This window comes from Stegostoma tigrinum, chromosome 2 (genome assembly GCF_030684315.1).
Source record: "Stegostoma tigrinum isolate sSteTig4 chromosome 2, sSteTig4.hap1, whole genome shotgun sequence".
NCBI classification, from domain to species: domain Eukaryota; kingdom Metazoa; phylum Chordata; class Chondrichthyes; order Orectolobiformes; family Stegostomatidae; genus Stegostoma; species Stegostoma tigrinum.
Genome location: NC_081355.1, coordinates 38,848,197 through 38,866,501, shown reverse-complemented (window position 1 = coordinate 38,866,501; position 18,305 = coordinate 38,848,197). Strand labels below are relative to the sequence as shown.

The 18,305-nt window shown below is 43.0% G+C and overlaps 1 long non-coding RNA gene across 1 annotated transcript in view; it reads left to right on the top strand.

Annotated features, from left to right (window-relative positions):
• Positions 1 to 18,219, top strand: part of LOC125448159 (uncharacterized) — a 39,452-nt gene extending 21,233 nt beyond the window's left edge. The window contains exons 4-5 of the long non-coding RNA XR_007246656.2: positions 5,502 to 5,598; positions 16,941 to 18,219. This is a non-coding gene — a long non-coding RNA (uncharacterized LOC125448159). The remainder of the gene's footprint in view (positions 1 to 5,501; positions 5,599 to 16,940) is intronic.
• The last annotated feature ends 86 nt before the right edge of the window (positions 18,220 to 18,305 follow it).

The window sequence follows — 18,305 nt, the reverse complement described above, 5'->3', positions numbered from 1 at the left end:
ATCCCCATCGCAAACAGATATGCCATTTTGAATACCGTAGTGAGCGGTAGCCTCTCAGGAGTATGGCACTGACTGCCAGGTTTCTGGTATGGTGATTGGCATTACAGTAATGAGGGGTATGTCAGGTTCCAAGCGATCGATTGTATTAGGGCACTCTGTCTGGAGCACAGACAGACATTGCTGCAGCTGTCAGCAAGACATCAGGATGGTGTATTGCCTCCCTGATCAAGGACATCTTGGAGAGGGTGTAGAATATTCTGAAAGGGGAAACTAACCAGCAGGAGGTCATTGTGCACCTTGGTAACCAATGACATAAGTAGGAAAAGGGATGAGGTTCTGCAGTCAGAATGTTGGAAATTAGGCAGGAGATTAAAAAAAGGTCCATATAAGAGTGAGAGCAGGAATAGGAGGTAGAGAGGATGAATATTCTGCTGAGGAACTGGTGCAGGGGGCAAGGATTCACATTTTTGGGCCATTGGGATCACTTTAGAGGTAAAAATGGCCTATATAAGAGGGAAGGGGACAATATCTTGATGGTGTGATTGCTAGTGATTTACTCAGAAGGCCCTAAACTGGTAGTGGGGGTGGGGTGGAACTAAAGCAAGGGTAATGAAAGAGAAACGGCTGAGGCCGTTACAGTAGATAAGGGCAGCAAGTCAAATACTCAAGGCCGGCTAGAGCTTGGCAGAGAATGAGGTAAGACTGATAAATTAAACTGCATATACTTAGTCAGATGAACTTAGGGCATGGTAGAAATATGGGACTGGGATATCATTGTCAGTATAGAAATGTGACTCGGGGTTGCACAGGACTGGCACCTTAATGTTCCAGGGTATCGATGCAATAGGAAGCATAGAAAGGGAGGCAAGAAAGGCAAGAAAATGGTGTTTTTGGTGAGGGATGACATTTACTGCTGTACTGAGGGTTATTGTTCTTGGGAGATCATCCAGTGAAGTTATGTGGGTGGAACTGAGAAATAAGAAAGGGAAGAGCACCTTATTGTGATTGTATTATAGGCCTCCCCAAACAGCAATTAAGAAGCAGATTTGTAAGAAGTTTAGGGACGGTATGGTGGCTCAGTGGTTAGCACTGCTGCCTCACAGTGCCAGGGACCTGGGTTCGACTCCAGTCTCGGGTAACTGCCTGTGTGGGTTTGCACATCCTCCTCGTGTCTGCACAGGTTTCCTCCAGGTGCTCCAGCTTCCTCCCGTGGTCCAAAGATGTGCAGGTTAGGTGGATTGGCCATGCTAAATTGCCTGTAGTGTTCAAGATATATGGATTAGGTGGGTTACAAGGGGATGGGTCTGGGTGGGATGCTCTGAGGTTAGGTGTGGACTTGTTGGGCCGAAGGGCCTGTTTCCACACTGTAAGGATTCTATGACATCAGATATCTGTAAGATTAATAGAGTTGTAATGGTAGAGGATTTTAACTTCCCAAACATATACTGGGACTGTCACAGACTTAAGGGCTTAGATGGGAGAAATTTGTTAAATGTGTACAAGAAAATTTTCTTATTCAATATGTGGATGCATCTACCAGAGAAAGAGCAATACTTGACCTTCTGTTGCGAAATATGGCAGGTATCACTTGGGGACCAGTTTGGAGCAAGTGATCATAATTCTGTCAGCTTTAAAATAGTTATGGTAGAAGGTAGAACTGACCAAAAAGTTAAGGTTCTAAATTGAAGTTAGGCCAATTTTGATGGTATTAGACAGGAACCTTTATAAGTTGATTGGGGGAGGCTATTCACAGGTAAAGGGACAGTTGGGGTGTGAGAGGCCTATAGATGTGAAATAATGAGAGTTCAGAATCCGTACTTTCCTGTTAGTGTGAACGGGAAAGTTGCTAGATTTAGGGAATGTGGGGGACTTGAGAATTTGAGGTTCTGGTCAAGAAAAAGGAGGAGGCATATGTCAGGCATAGACCACTGGGATCCCTAGAGGAGTAATAGGGCAGTAAGAGTATACTTAAGCGGGAAGTCAGGAGGGCAAAATTGGGATAAGAGATAGCTTTGGCAGATTGAGTTAAGAAGAATCTAAAGAAATTCTACAAATACCTGAAGAGCAAAAGTGTATCTTGGGAGAGAATAGGGCCCTCTTTAAAGATCAATGTGGCTGTCTATGTGTGGAACCACAGGAGGTGGATGAATATTGAATATCTTTTATTGTCACATGTATTCAATACAAACACAGTGAAAAGTGTATACCTTTGCTATGTATAAGGGCCATTAACATTAACTTAGAATAAAGTAGTATTGAATATTTCATGTCAGTATGTGCCATTGAGAAGGATATATGGAAATTAAGGAATGTAGGGAAATAATTAGCGATTTCTTGAAAAGAGTTCACATTATAGAAGAGGAGGTACTGAAGGTCTTAAAACACGTAACCGTAGATAAATCCCTAAAACCTGATCAGGTGTTTCCCAGAACTTTGTGAGAAGCTAGGACAGAGACTGCTGGATGCCTTGCTGAAATTTTGTATCATCGACAGCCGTGGGTAAGGTGTCGGAAGACTGGAGTTTGACTAACATGATGCCATTATTGAAGAATGGGTGGAAGGAAAAGCCAGGGAATGATAGACTGGTGAGCCTCATGTCCATGGTGGATAAGTTGTTGGAAGGGAATCTGAGGGACAGGATTTACATGGAAAGGCAAGGACTGATTAGAGATAGTCAAATTGACTTTTGCATGGGAAATCATATCTCACCAATTTGATTGAGTGTTTTGAAGAGGAGATAAAGAAGATTGATGAAGGCAGAGCAGTGGACATTGACGATATGGACTTCAGCAAGTGTTCAACGAGGTTCCGCATGGTCAACTGGCTAATATGGTCAGATCAAATGGAATCAAGGGTGAGCTAGCAAACTGGATACAAAATTAGTAGGAGACTGAGAGCGATGGTAGAGATTTGCTTTTTTGGACTGGAGGCCTGTGACCAGCGGTGTGCAGCAAGGATCAGTGTCAGGTCTTCTGCTTTTCATCATTGATATAAATGATTTGCTTGTGAGTATAGGAGATATGCTTAGTTAGTTTCTGGTTGATACCAAAAAAGGTGGTGTAATGAACAATGAAGAAGCTTATCTTAGAGTACAACAGGACTTCTATCGGATGGACCAATGGGCCAAGGATTGGCAGATGGAGTAAATTTAGATGAATGTGAGGTGTTGTGTTTTGGTGAGACAAACCAAGGCAGAAGCTATTCAGTTAATGGTAGGAGCCTGGGGAGTGTTGCCGAGCAAAGAGACCCAGGGGTGCAGGTGCACAGTTCCTTGAATGTGGAGTTGCAAATAGACAGGGTGGTGAAAAAGGCCTGCCTACATTGGTCAGAGTTGGGACGTTCAAGTTGCAGCTAGTTGAGGCCACTTTTAGAACACTGCACACAACTCTGACTGTCCTTCTATAGGAAGGATGTTGTTAAACCTGAGAGAGTGCGGAAAAGATTTATAAAGATAACACAGTGTGGAGCTGAAGGGGACCGACCCAAAACGCCAACTTTCCTGCTTGTCTGATGCTGCCTGGCCTGCTGTATTACTCCAGTTCCACAACATGTTATCTCTGATTCCAACATCAACAGTTCTTACTATCTCAGATTTGCAATGTAAAGACTGGAAGGCTTGAGCTCCACAGTGTGGCTGAATAGGCTGGGGCTTTTTTGCCTACAGTTTTGGAGACTGAGGGGTGACATTATAGATGTTTACAAAATCACGTGAGGCATGGATGGGGTGAATAGCCAATGTCTTTTTCCTAGGGTGGGGGTGTTCCAAACCTAGAGGACATAGTTTAAGGTGAGATGGGAAAGATTTAGAAGGAATCTGATAGGTAACCTTTTCATGCAGAGTGTGATGTGTGTATGGAATGAGCTGCTAGAGGAAGTGGTGGTGACAGGTACAGTTGCAACCTTTAAAAAGCACCTTGATGGATATATAAATAAGAAAGGCTTAGAGGGATAAGGGGCAAATGCTGGCAAATAGGACCAGGTCACATTGGGATGCCTGAGTTGGACCAAAGTGTCTATTTCCTCTGTATGACGCTATGACTCCGACTCTACTATTGGTCAAGTGATTTCTAGAAGGCCTTATTAAAAGCACGTTTCCAAGGTCCACAGTGATATTTTAGTGACCCGGCTTCAGGTACTTCCATAAAACCTGAAATAAATCTCATTTTTACATTCCTCCAAAAATTAAGATTTCAAGAAATATGATCTATGAAGCATCTTCATAACATCTTTTAAAATGGGCTGTAAAAGCACGCAGGAATATTGCTTTGAAAACAAAGCTTGAAAAGTACACTATTATTGTTAGTTGCAAATTATTCAATGTTCTATTATCATGCAGGAGTACACAGGAAAATAAAAGCTATTTCAGAGGAATCAGGTGGCAATTGAGTTAGACTGTTCACAATCCATTCATTTTTTTATTCCTTTGTTTGTTCATGGGCTGTGATCAGTGCTGGGCTAGACCAACATTTATTGACTATCCCTAATTTCCCTGGAGAAGGTGGTGGTGAGATGCTACCTGGAACCACTGCAGTTTGAACAGCGCATGAAGGGAGATCCAGGACTTTAACCCAGTAGCAACAATGGAATGGTAATATTAGTACCAATTCAGGATGGCATACAGCTTGAGAGGACATTGCAGGTGACAATGTTCCCGTACATCAGTTGCCCTTGTCTTTCTAGGTGATAGAGGTCATGAGTTTGGAAAGTATTGTTAACAGAAATTTGCTGACTTGCTGCAATATGTCTTGGAAATGGTACATCTGCTGCCACTGTACATCATTGATGGAGTGAATGTTTAAGCTGATGGATAGATTGCTAATCAAGTGGGCTGCTTTGACTTGGATGATGTTGAGCTTATGTGTTATTGGAGCTGTACTCATCCAGGCAAGTGAAAAGTATTCCATCACACTCCCGACTAACGCCTTATAGATAGTAGACAGACTTTGGAGAGTCAGAATGAGTTGCTAGCCACAGAATTCCCACCTTCTGACTTGTTTTGTTGCAATGGCATTTATATGGCTGATGCAATTCAGTTCAATTTCTAGTCAATGTTGAAAATGAGTGATTCGGCCATTGAATGTCACGGGAGATGGTCCTTGCATGGCTCTTGTGTAACACAAATATTGCTTACCACTTATCAGCCCAAGCTTGATTGTTGTCCAGGTGATGCTGCATATAGACACAGATGCTTCAGTGTCTGAAGATTCACAAATAATATTGAAGCTGATGTAAACATCCATGAACACCCCCAACTCTGACCTGGTGATGCAGGGAATAGCATGTAACAACAGGAGATGGTATAAGCGTTGATTTAGTATGTGTCTGACTTATTTGCTTATTTACTGAGACTCATTTACATGATAAGGAGACTTGGTTGAACATGAGACAATGCTTATTATTGTCAAACACAAGATAAATACATACAGTTATATTAAACATGTTTTTCCCTCTATTTTCCTGAATAACCTTTTCAATAGTAAAATTACTATGTTCTCACATAGGTTTTAAAATGTGCTTTGGAAACGCAAGCTGGTAACGAAGTTCGTACAACCCCAATTACAGCTGGCTTGACTGAGGCTGAGGCTAACTGCTCCCAAGGTTCCATTTTTTATTTCAAAAATATGCTTTATTCATAAAAATATCTTTATATACATACATAGTAACTAAAGCAATTTGGTTCTGTAGAGTAACATATGAAGAAGACAAACATCGGAGTTTGACTGTATCCAGCAAACAAACTAAAGGCATCTCTAACTTGTTCCAGACTATATTTACATTTCCATTGAGGCACCAGTGTGTCCGATGACTGAATAGACCCCCCTTTAACTTCAACAGAAAGATCTCAGACAATGGTCTTTCCCACTGCACCATGGCGATAGTTGCCCCAAGCTTTAGTACATCCCTCAATGTGAACTCCTGGACCTTGAAATGTGTCAGTCCGCAACATTTGGTTGGGGTCAACTCCTTGCACTGCAAAACCAACAAGTTTTGGGCAGACCAAAGAGCATCCTTCACTGAATTGATGGCCCTCCAGGCACAGTCAATGTTTGCCTCAGTGTGTGTCCTAGGGAACAGACCTTAGAGCACGGAGGCTTGCATCGCAGAGCTGCTCGGAACAAACCTCTACAAAAATCACTGTGTCGCTCTCTCCAGGCTTCTTTTGCAAAGGCACATTTCAGAAAGAGATATGTCACTGTCTCTATTGCCTGTAGCCGCTTTAAAGGATCTCACAGGGAAGTGCCCTTTCCAAAAGCAACCAAACAAATGTCTTGGTGCTTGTTGAAAGTTCTAGTCATGAGGCATTCTGACATATGACTTTGACAGTCTGCTCAGGGTACAGCCCATCAGGATCTAACTATCTCACTCCCACAGTTCCTCTTCTTGTGCTGATATTGTCTCCTGAGTGCTAGCCCCTTTGATTTGAATGGACCCTTTAAATACCATTCACCAGGTCATCCCCAAGTATAATGGCTTACTATCGATTCCTGGTAACCAATGTGCAGATTCTTCTTATGTGGTTACACCAGTTTGATACAGCAGTGTAATAAGCATAATTCAGTTACTTCAGTTAATGAGTTTCTGTCTCAGGGGAAAATGGGCTATAAAAGACAGTGTGTGCTTTTGTAATTTCTCTCTTGATTAGGCCGACTTCAGAAGTTGGACAGTCTCAAAAACTGTTCTACCTAAACTCTGATCTTTTGCTGAAACTTTTCAGCATTGTCTCATAAACACCTATTAAAAATAGTCAAGGTAAAGGGAGGTTAGAAGAATGAGAGGCAACCTTATTGAAACATACAAGATTCTTAAGGAACCTAAAGTAGGAGAGGTAGACAGATGGTTTAGGAGTCTCCTGTGGCTGTTCCATCTCAAACATGAATGCTGTTTTGGATAGTGTTGAGGATGATGGCCTGTCAGGGGAATATAACACTAACAGCCAGTTTTCTGGTATTGTGACTGGCAGTATTGAAATGAGGGTATGTCAGGTTCAAAGCAAGCTAATGTGATAAGGGACTGTCCAGTAAGGGGCACAGACAGGTGTTTCTGCAGCTGACAGTGAAACATCGGAATGGTATGTTGCTTCCCTGCTGCCAGCATCAAGGGGGACTTGAAAATATTCTCAAAGCGGAGATTTGACCAGCAGAAAGTTGTTGTATGTGTTTGTACCAATGATATAGGAAAAGAAAGGAATGATGTCCTGCAGAGAGAACATAGGAGATTAGGCAGGAGGTTAAAAAGTAGACCCTCAAGGGTAACATTATCTGGATTAATACCAGTGCCCCTTGCTAGGATTAGGAGGAAAGAACAGAAGAATGTGTGGCTGAGTAGCTGGTGCAGGGAGAAGGCGTTTACATTTTTGGGATCATTAAAATTTCTTCTGGGTCAGAAGTGATGTGTGTAAGTAGGAGGGTTGCACCTGAATTGGAAGGGAGCCAATATCCTGGCAGGGAGATTTGGTAGGTATACTCGGGAGGCTTTAAACTAGTGAATGGGATGGGGCCCAAAGAAATAGTGATAAAAAAGATAAATCTGTGGATGGTACAGTAGAGAAAAGGAGCAAGTTAAATAATCAATGCAGACAAGACCAAGGCAGAGAATGAGGTAACTCCGATGAATTAAACTGAATTTATTTCAATCCAAGAGGTATGTCAGTTAATGCAGATGAACTCAAGGTATGGTTGGGAATATGGGATTGGAATATCAGCTATTACAGAAATCTGGCTCAGGGAGGGGCAGTTTAATGTTCCAAGGTATAGGTGCTACAGCAAGGTTGGAAAGAGGGCAAGAGAGTAGGGGGAGTGGCATTTTGGGTTAGTGATAACAGTATGGCTATACTTAGGGAGGATGTTCCAGGAGAAAGTCCAGTAAATTTATATGGGTGGAACTGAACAATAGGAAAGGAATGATCACCTTATTGTGATTATATTATGGGCCCCCCAATAGTCAGTGGGAAAATAAGATGTGAAAATGTAAGGAGACCTCAAATATCTGTAAGAATAATAAGGTTGCTTGGTAGGGGATCTTAATGTATGAGATTGGGACTGCCATAACATTGAAGGCTGTGATGGAGAGGAATTTGTGAATTGTGTACAAGAAAATTTCCTCATTCAGTATGTGGATAGACCTTCTCTTGGGAAATAAGGCAGAGCAAGTGACTGAGGTGTCAGTGGAGGAGTACTTTGGGGCCACTGATCATAATTCGATTAGTTTTAAAATAGTTATAGAAAAGGATAGAAGTGATCTAAATGTTAAAGTTCTAAATTAGAGTTAGGCCAATTTTGACAGCACTAGGCAAGAACTTTTAAAAGTTGATTGGGCGAGGCTATTCACAGGTAAAGGGAAGATTGGAGAGTGGGAGGCCTTTAAAAATGAGATAACAAGAGCTCAGAGACAGTATGTTCTGGTTAGTGTGAAGGGCAAGGCAAGTAGGTGTAGGGAATGCTGGATGACTAGAGAAATTGAGGCTCTGATCAAAGAAAAGAAAGAGGCATACGTCAGGTGTAGACAGCTGGGATCAAGCGAATCCCTAGGGGAGTATAAGGATATTAGGAGACTCCTAAGTGGGAAATCAGGAAGGCAAAAAAAGGGATATGACATATCTTCAACAAATAAGATTAGGGAGAATCCAAAGAGATTCAAGAAATACATTAAAGAATAAAGTGTAATTTGGCAGAGAATGGGGCTACTTAAAGATCAATAAGGCCATCAATTTGTTAGAATTAGAATTAGGTCTACTGTCGCGTGTACTCAAATTACGGTAGAACTGGAGTACAATGAAAAGTGTACAATGTCACCACACACAGAACCATTATAGGTACAAACTACCTAGGTACAAATCTTAGGTACAAAAACAGAGAAAAGAAAGAAAAAAGCAAACTACATTACAGATGTACATAATATAAGTCAGGGAAATAAGAAATAAAGCTAACAAGATTGATTTTGTGTGAAGATAGGGAAGAAATTACTGCACCCTTTGCTGAGATACTTGTATCATCAGTAACCACAGGTGAGTTGCTGGAAAACTGGAGGTTAGCTAATGTAATGTCACTATTTAAGAAAGGTGGTAAGGAAAAGCCAGGGGACGATAGACCGGTGAGCCTGATGTCAGTGATGGGTAAGTTGTTGGAGAGGATTCTGAAGAATAGGATTTACATGCATTTGGAAAGGCAAGGACTGATTAGGGATAGTCAGCATGGCTTTGTGTGTGGGGCATTGTATCTCACTAACTTGAATGAGCTTTTTGAAGAAATGTCAAAGAAAATTAATGAAGGCAGAACAGTTGCCATTATTTAAATGGATTTCAGCAATGCGTCACATTCTGCATGGTAGGTTGGCAAGGATAGATCAGATGGAATCCGGGGCAGCTGGCCAGTTGGATACAAAATTGACTTGAAGTTAAGAGACAGAAGGTGATGGTGGGGTGTTGTTTTTTTGGACTGGAGGCCTGTGACCAGTGGTGTGTCACAAGGATTGGTGCTGAGCCCACTGCTTTTGTCATTCATTTAAATGATTTGGAGGTGAACATAGAAGGTATAGTTAGTAAGTTTGCAATTGACACCAAAATAGATGCTGTAGTGGACAGTGAAGAAGGTTACCCTAGAGTACAACGGGACCATGATCAGATAGTCCAATGGGCCGAAGGATGGCAGGTGGAATTTAGTTTAAACAAATTTGAAGTGTTGCATTTTGTTCAGGCAAATCAGGGCTGAACTTATACAATTAATGGTAGGGCCCTGGGGAGTGTGCCAAACAAAGAGACCTTGGAGTGTAGGCGCATAGATCCTTGAAAATGAATTTGCAGGTAGACAGGGTGGTAAAGAAGGCACTTGGTGCACTAGCCTTTGCTCAGTGCAATGACCACAGAAGTTGTGATGTCATGCTGTGGCTGTACAGGACATTGGTTAGGCCACTTCTAATACAGCGTTCAATTCTGGGCTCCCTGTGATAGGAAAGATGTTGTTAAACTTGAAAGGGTTCAGAAGAGATTTACAAGGATGTTGCCAGGATTGGAGGATTTGAGCTAGGGCAAAAGAGCTGACTAGGCTGGGGCTTTTTTCTCTGGAGCATTGGAAGCTGAGAGACCTTAGAGAGGTTTATAAAATGGATAGCGTGGATAACTAGGCTCTTTACCCCAGGTAGGGGAATCCAACACTAGACGGCATAAGTTTAAAGTGAGAGAGGGGATAGGTTTAAAAGGAGCCTAAATGTTTTGAACAAGCTGCCAAAGGAATTGGTGGAGGCTGGTACTTTAACGACATTTAAAAGACGTTTGAATTGGTGCATGAATTGGAAGGGTTTAGAGGGATATGATCCAAATGCTGGCCAATGGGTCTAGATCAATTTAGGATATCTAGTTGGCATGGATGAGTTGAACCAAAGGGCCTGTTTCTGTGCTGTATAACACTATGACTCTATGGCTGGATAAGTAGATGCATAGAGGTTGTTTCCCATTGTATGAGAATCTATGATTAGAGACCATAATCTCAGAGTAAGAGATTGGCCAGTTAAACTAGAGATGAGGGGGAAACATTTTCTCTGAGAGGGCAGTGAAATATGGGGAATTTTTTTTATCACTGAAGAATGTAGAGGCTTGTTGTCAAGTATATTTAAGGCTGGATAGACAGATGATTGATCAGTCAGGAAATGTAAGTTCATGAGGAAAAGGCAAGAAATATAATTAGATCAGCCATGATGACATTGAATAGTGAGCAGACTCAAATGGGCTGAATAGCTTATTTCTGCTCCTGTATATTATGATCTTATGGCCCAATGCTGTAAAGAGGAGAAGAGCTGAGCAGCCTTAAAGAAACCTAAAATGAGCATCAGGGGACAGATTATTGCTGAGTAAGTACTGTTTGATGGCACCGCTGACAATTCTTTCCATCACTTTGTTAATCATTACACCAATAATTATCTACAAGCACTGCTGTTCAGCAGTGATGGAGAACTGCTTAAACAAGAGTTTGTTAAGCATCAAGAAATCTAGGGACCTGTGTGATATGTAATTTCCGTTCTAGAGATGGTGCTGTCAGTGACTTTTACATTGATTTCTACCCCAATTTTAATAATTCTACTCAGGCTAGTATAGCATCTGCAGGGCAAACCACCTTCCTGCTTATAAATGTACAGTTGGATGATATTTACATTTCTATTTAAAAACTGATAACACAACTGTTGAATTTCTGTAGTATCTGCAATTCCTATGGCTGTCATTAACTAATGGTTGTCTTTTGGCTGTTAGGAAGCTAGTTCATGCTTTTCATCCAGTTCTTGTTTCTCTTGATCTGTGCATGGTGACTCATCTGGTGGTTCTCATCAAATTCACATTGGTAAGACAGATGCAGGATGTTGTGACATTTTGCTTTCTTTGTGGGTACTAACTTCTTTCTCAGTTCCATATAACAAAAGAACAGCACACACTATAATTTTGGCTGTAAGAGAAATCTTTCTTTAAACATGTATATACATGATACTTTTACAATTGTGTTTACATCTGTGAGCATGTGGTGTGATAAAACAAGAGTAGAATGCTCCAACCCTGTTCCTGGGGAGACTTCAACTTTAACTCTATTCACTTAATATTCTTATTGGCAAAAATGTCCCAATGGCTTCCTTGAAAATATCGAGGACTTTTAATGTTTGTGCCTCTGCCCACATCAACTCCCTTTTATAATGTGCTGTCTTGCCCTGCAAACGGATAATTATTCTTGCAGTGATGATAAAATGTGAGGCTGGATGAACACAGCAGGCCAAGCAGCATCTCAGGAGCACAAAAGCTGACGTTTCGGGCCTAGACCCTTCATCAGAGAGGGGGATGGGGAGAGGGAACTGGAATAAATAGGGAGAGAGGGGGAGGCGGACCGAAGATGGAGAGAAAAGAAGATAGGTGGAGAGGGTGTAGGTGGGGAGGTAGGGAGGGGATAGGTCAGTCCAGGGAAGACGGACAGGTCAAGGAGGTGGGATGAGGTTAGTAGGTAGCTGGGGGTGCGGCTGGGGGTGGGAGGAAGGGATGGGTGAGAGGAAGAACCGGTTAGGGAGGCAGAGACAGGTTGGACTGGTTTTGGGATGCAGTGGGTGGGGGGGAAGAGCTGGGCTGGTTGTGTGGTGCAGTGGGGGGAGGGGATGAACTGGGCTGGTTTAGGGATGCAGTGGGGGAAGGGGAGATTTTGAAACTGGTGAAGTCCACATTGATACCATATGGCTGCAGGGTTCCCAGGCGGAATATGAGTTGCTGTTCCTGCAACCTTCGGGTGGCATCATTGTGGCAGTGCAGGAGGCCCATGATGGACATGTCATCAAGAGAATGGGAGGGGGAGTGGAAATGGTTTGCGACTGGGAGGTGCAGTTGTTGGTTGCGAACTGAGCGGAGGTGTTCTGCAAAGCGGTCCCCAAGCCTCCGCTTGGTTTCCCCAATGTAGAGAAAGCCGCACCGGGTACAGTGGATGCAGTATACCACATTGGCAGATGTGCAGGTGAACCTCTGCTTAATGTGGAATGTCATCTTGGGGCCTGGGATGGGGGTGAGGGAGGAGGTGTGGGGACAAGTGTAGCATTTCCTGCGGTTGCAGGGGAAGGTGCCGGGTGTGGTGGGGTTGGAGGGCAGTGTGGAGCGAACAAGGGAGTCACGGAGAGAGTGGTCTCTCCGGAAAGCAGACAGGGGTGGGGATGGAAAAATGTCTTGGGTGGTGGGGTCGGATTGTAAATGGCGGAAGTGTCGGAGGATAATGCGTTGTATCCGGAGGTTGGTAGGGTGGTGTGTGAGAACGAGGGGGATCCTCTTGGGGCGGTTGTGGCGGGGGCGGGGTGTGAGGGATGTGTCGCGGGAAATGCGGGAGACGCGGTCAAGGGCGTTCTCAATCACCGTGGGGGGGAAGTTGCGGTCCTTAAAGAACTTGGACATCTGGGATGTGCGGGAGTGGAATGTCTTATCGTGGGAGCAGATGCGGCGGAGGCGGAGGAATTGTTCTTGCAGTGTTGTGTGTGAAAAGAGCACATGCAGTGACAGAGGTGTAATGGACCTTCATCCAGTCAATATATTAACACAAGCACACACAGGATAGATTGCATATTTTGAAAGGATTTTGTATGTCTAAGCTCCTTTAAGGTTTCAATATGACTAAAGTTTCAGTTATATTTTGTAGCCAGTTTGTGTGCTTTAATGTTGTACAACCGTGCAGGTGAATCATTGATTGGGCTGTAAGGATGGGTATGTATCAGTCATTTCTGAGAAACAATTTATGTCATGTATACATGGGAAGGAATATGATATTGAAACCTATTAGATGTACTGACATCTTTCCTTGGGTATTTGAGTTCCTTCCACATATGCAGCCAGTTCTGGTTTATGCAGAGAAAATCATCCCTTGTTGACAGGGAGGTTAGGAAGATTCTTCCCTTAAACTCTAGCCAGGGCAAGCCTACTATTCCTCAGTATATGCAGTACCTTGGGTTGTGGGTTTTATAATGCAGTGGGGTACAAATTCAATCCCTTTTTCTTAATTTCAGAGGAAAGTACTTTTAAAGTCTGTTGCAGCATTCCAAGCATTCACAGCAATTCCTTAATATTACAGTGCAATTGTCCCTCAGCACTCCACTGGAGTCTTAGTCTCAAGATCTAGAGTGAGACTTCAACGGAGAGGAGATTAGTGAGCATAATAGATTAGGTGGCTGATAATTCAATAAAGTTATCATCTCCTATTAGCCTGTGTAAGAGGTGGGCATGATTGTTATGAATCTGTTTGAAGTCAGTGATCCAATATGTATTTCTCATTAAAGATGTAGAGAAGAGAAAAAGACTCACCTGTATTAACTAAAGCTGCAATGTTATATGATGAGATAGTAGTAACTGCAGATGCTGGAGAATCTGAGATAACAAGGTGTAGAGCTGGTGTAGTCCTTGTAGTACAAGGTTTTTTATCTCAGATTCTCCACCATTTGCAGTTCCTACTATCTCTGAAACAATTTTAACCCCACTGTGAAGCAGCTTTCCTGCTCCTCTGATGCTGCTTGTCCTGCTGTGTGCATCCAACTCTACACCTTGTTATCTATGTTATACGATGATGCAGTTTAGGAGCATCACTAATAACACTGTCAGTGATTGGATATTGAAGAACAAGGATCAGGACTTCTCATTCATTCAAGACTAACCCATTAGTTCAGATTGATCCTAATGCTCAGTCTTGATGTGTATTCATAATTCCTGTTAAGGGCTTCTCACTCTGGTAGCCACCCATCGCAGCAAGATGCTGGGCTGAAGGTGAGATTGGTGAGAACAAGATGCAGTCCAAAGAGTCCTCAACAGCAGAGTAGGCAATTGAATACTGTATGCCTCACTGACTGTGAGCATACAAGAAAGTTGCATTAACAAGGTGGTTCCAGGACTTGATGTCTTGACATATCTCCAATAGCTGAAGAGCAAGCTGTCAAGATCACATGTTACACAAAATCATGCATGGTCTTCTACCAGTGACCCAAACTGTGCACCAACTGTATCACATCTGAATGATAAAGCAAAGCAATGCCACTGAAGGAAAGAAAAGGGTCCAAACCCTGTTTTCTGGAATTCACTACCTTGTAGAAAGACTGTGTATTCGAAGGAAAGGTGTCTATTTATTGTTTTTCTTTGGACAGACGATTAATTTAGATGCATGTGAAAGACCCAACCCTGGGCCAGAGGAAATGGTTGAGGCAGATACAATTACAACATTTAAAAGGCATTTGGACGGATACATGAATAGGAAAGGTTTAGAGAGATATGGGCCAATTGCAGGCAAATTGGACTAGGTTGGTTGAGGATATCTGGTCGGCATGGTAAAGCCTCTTTCCGTGCTGTAAGATTCGATAACTCTATGACCTATTACCAAAACATCCAGATATCAGAGGGTGTAGACATGATCACTTTGGACAATGAGAAGGAGAATCTTCTAGCCATAACCTAATTGTTTACACCTCCTCCCACCCACCCTCCTGCACACCTCCTCCCACCCACCCTCCTGCACACCTCCTCCCACCCACCCTCCTGCATACACCTCCTCCCACCCACCCTCCTGCATACACCTCCTCCCACCCACCCTCCTGCAAAAATTCCATCCCCTATTCCCAATTCCTCCGCCTCCGCCGCATCTGCTCCCACGATAAGACATTCCACTCCCGCACATCCCAGATGTCCAAGTTCTTTCAGGACCGCAACTTTCCCCCCACGGTGATTGAGAACGCCCTTGACCGCGTCTCCCGCATTTCCCGCGACACATCCCTCACACCCTGCCCCCGCCACAACCGCCCCAAGAGGATCCCCCTCGTTCTCACACACCACCCCACCAACCTCCGGATACAACGCATTATCCTCCGACACTTCCGCCATTTACAATCCGACCCCACCACCCAAGACATTTTTCCATCCCCTCCCCTGTCTGCTTTCCGGAGAGACCACTCTCTCCGTGACTCCCTTGTTCGCTCCACACTGCCCTCCAACCCCACCACACCCGGCACCTTCCCCTGCAACCGCAGGAAATGCTACACTTGTCCCCACACCTCCTCCCTCACCCCCATCCCAGGCCCCAAGATGACATTCCACATTAAGCAGAGGTTCACCTGCACATCTGCCAATGTGGTATACTGCATCCACTGTACCCGGTGCGGCTTCCTCTACATTGGGGAAACCAAGCGGAGGCTTGGGGACCGCTTTGCAGAACACCTCCGCTCAGTTCGCAACAAACAACTGCACCTCCCAGTCGCAAACCATTTCCACTCCCCCTCCCATTCTCTTGATGACATGTCCATCATGGGCCTCCTGCACTGCCACAATGATGCCACCCGAAGGTTGCAGGAACAGCAACTCATATTCCGCCTGGGAACCCTGCAGCCATATGGTATCAATGTGGACTTCACCAGTTTCAAAATCTCCCCTTCCCCTACTGCATCCCTAAACCAGCCCAGTTCATCCCCTCCCCCCACTGCACCACACAACCAGCCCAGCTCTTCCCCCCCATCCACTGCATCCCAAAACCAGTCCAACCTGTCTCTGCCTCCCTAACCGGTTCTTCCTCTCACCCATCCCTTCCTCCCACCCCAAGCCGCACCCCCAGCTACCTACTAACCTCATCCCACCTCCGTGACCTGTCCGTCTTCCCTGGACTGACCTATCCCCTCCCTACCTCCCCACCTACACTCTCTCCACCTATCTTCTTTACTCTCCATCTTCGGTCCGCCTCCCCCTCTCTCCCTATTTATTCCAGTTCCCTCCCCCCATCCCCCTCTCTGATGAAGGGTCTAGGCCCGAAACGTCAGCTTTTGTGCTCCTGAGATGCTGCTTGGCCTGCTGTGTTCATCCAGCCTCACATTTTATTATCTTGTTTCTAAACTTCTAATGGTTCTGAAATAAGCTTATAATTGCCATGCTTGGATAGTTGGACTGGTTTCTGAGGGGAAATCATGTCATGAGCAAACTTATCCCTTTTATTTTCCAAGAAAGTGCATTTCTCCAGGCAATGCAGAAGAAGAAGAACAGAGACCCTAAATGGCTATTTTTTCTATTTAGCCTTTCTACAGCCTCTGTCCTGCCTGTCTTTTTGACCAACTACACAATGCAAGCAGTGTCTTAAAAAGTCAATCCAGCCATTGCTGTTTCCAGTAAAGACAGAAGTCAGACACTAACATCTTTAAATTGGCTGAAGCAAATTCCAGAAGGACCATTGAGCCCAGCGTGATACCCGCCAAATCATCACTCTACAAGATCCACGTACAAATGATGTTTATTGAAATCTTGAACAATTTTAATGTACATTTACACCTGGAGCATTTTAAACATTATTTTTACACATTTAGTACTAAGTACAATAAATCCTATTTTCTTTACATTTAAAACAACTCACAAGAAAACTTCTGTGTCTATCTTTTCCAATCGGATCACTTAAACAATTAAACGCTTTTGAATTCTTTTGCAGATTCTTAAAGCAATGCTTAATATGGTCAACTGAAGAGTGGAAAAAGAGGGAAGTCACTTCTCACCTGACTGTACCAATATGCTTGAATTGGAACAAAAACAAAGTTGCTGGAAAAACTCAGCAGGTTTGGCAGCATCTGTGAAGGAAAAAACAGAGTTAACGTTTCGGGCCCGGTAACCCTTCCTCAGAACACAGAGCAGAAAAGTGGAGTTAAGGCTGATGGTCAGTCGTCCTTGTATTGAATTGCAGAACAGGTTCAAGGAGCCATATCGTCCAATCCAGCTCCTATTCCAATTGTAACTGTGTTCTTACATCCTCAGTCCAAATGCACCCCACCCCACCCCCACAAACCACATTTGCTGAATACCCCTTAATATCTCTGGCCATCAAATATCAAGATTTTAAAATCAGCAATTGATGTAGCATCATTTGCTGTTCGTGAAAGAGAATTTCAGTTTTCTGCCACCCTTTTTGTGAAAAAAGTGTCTCCTAATTTCACTCCTGAAAGGTTTTTTTGTACTATGCACTCTAACTCTAGACTCCCCTAACAAATACAAATAGTATTGACATATCTATCCGGTATGTTAGTCTTAATAGCTCAGATAATTCGATCAAAACATCTCTTAATGTTTTAAATTCTAGTGAATCCAAACCTGATTGTAGATTTATCACTGGAACTCAAGTATAATTCTAATGCATCTATTTGGCACTTCATCCAAGGCAATATATCCTTCCTATGGTTGGTGCCCAGAATTATTCGGTGTTCCAGCTGTGGTCTAATCTAGGTTGAAGTATGATATCTACATGCTTGTATTTTAAAAATATTCCAAAAGTTGCAGTAGACCACTATTCCATTAGAGTCTAATGCAAAAGCAAAATTTTGCTGCTGGTGACATACTCAGCCAATCTGGTAAATGTGTGCAGAGCCCATGACCTGAAATATTACTATTTTTCTCAATCTACAGTTGATGACAGACCCACTGAGTATTTATGGCATTTGTCTGTTTTTAGTACATTGATATTTTGATTACGATATTGATAAAAGAAAACAAATTCTTGTAACAAAGAGCATATTCTGATAAATGTACTATTTTTAGGTATTAACTTACAATACTGAGAAGATGCAGGGATCTTTGATAATGTAGTTTGGTTGGAAACAAAAATAACAATCACTCGATAACCATTTTATCCTGGAGGCATACATTAAAGTCATGATGATAAGGTTCAATATTTGCAACAGTAAATATTTATCCTGTAAAATTTTCAATTAAAAATCCTATACAATATTCTTGGATATTCTATGACCATTTTTATGCTGTTTTCAAATTTCCCATATTATTTCCTTCAGGCTAGAGGACAGTACAA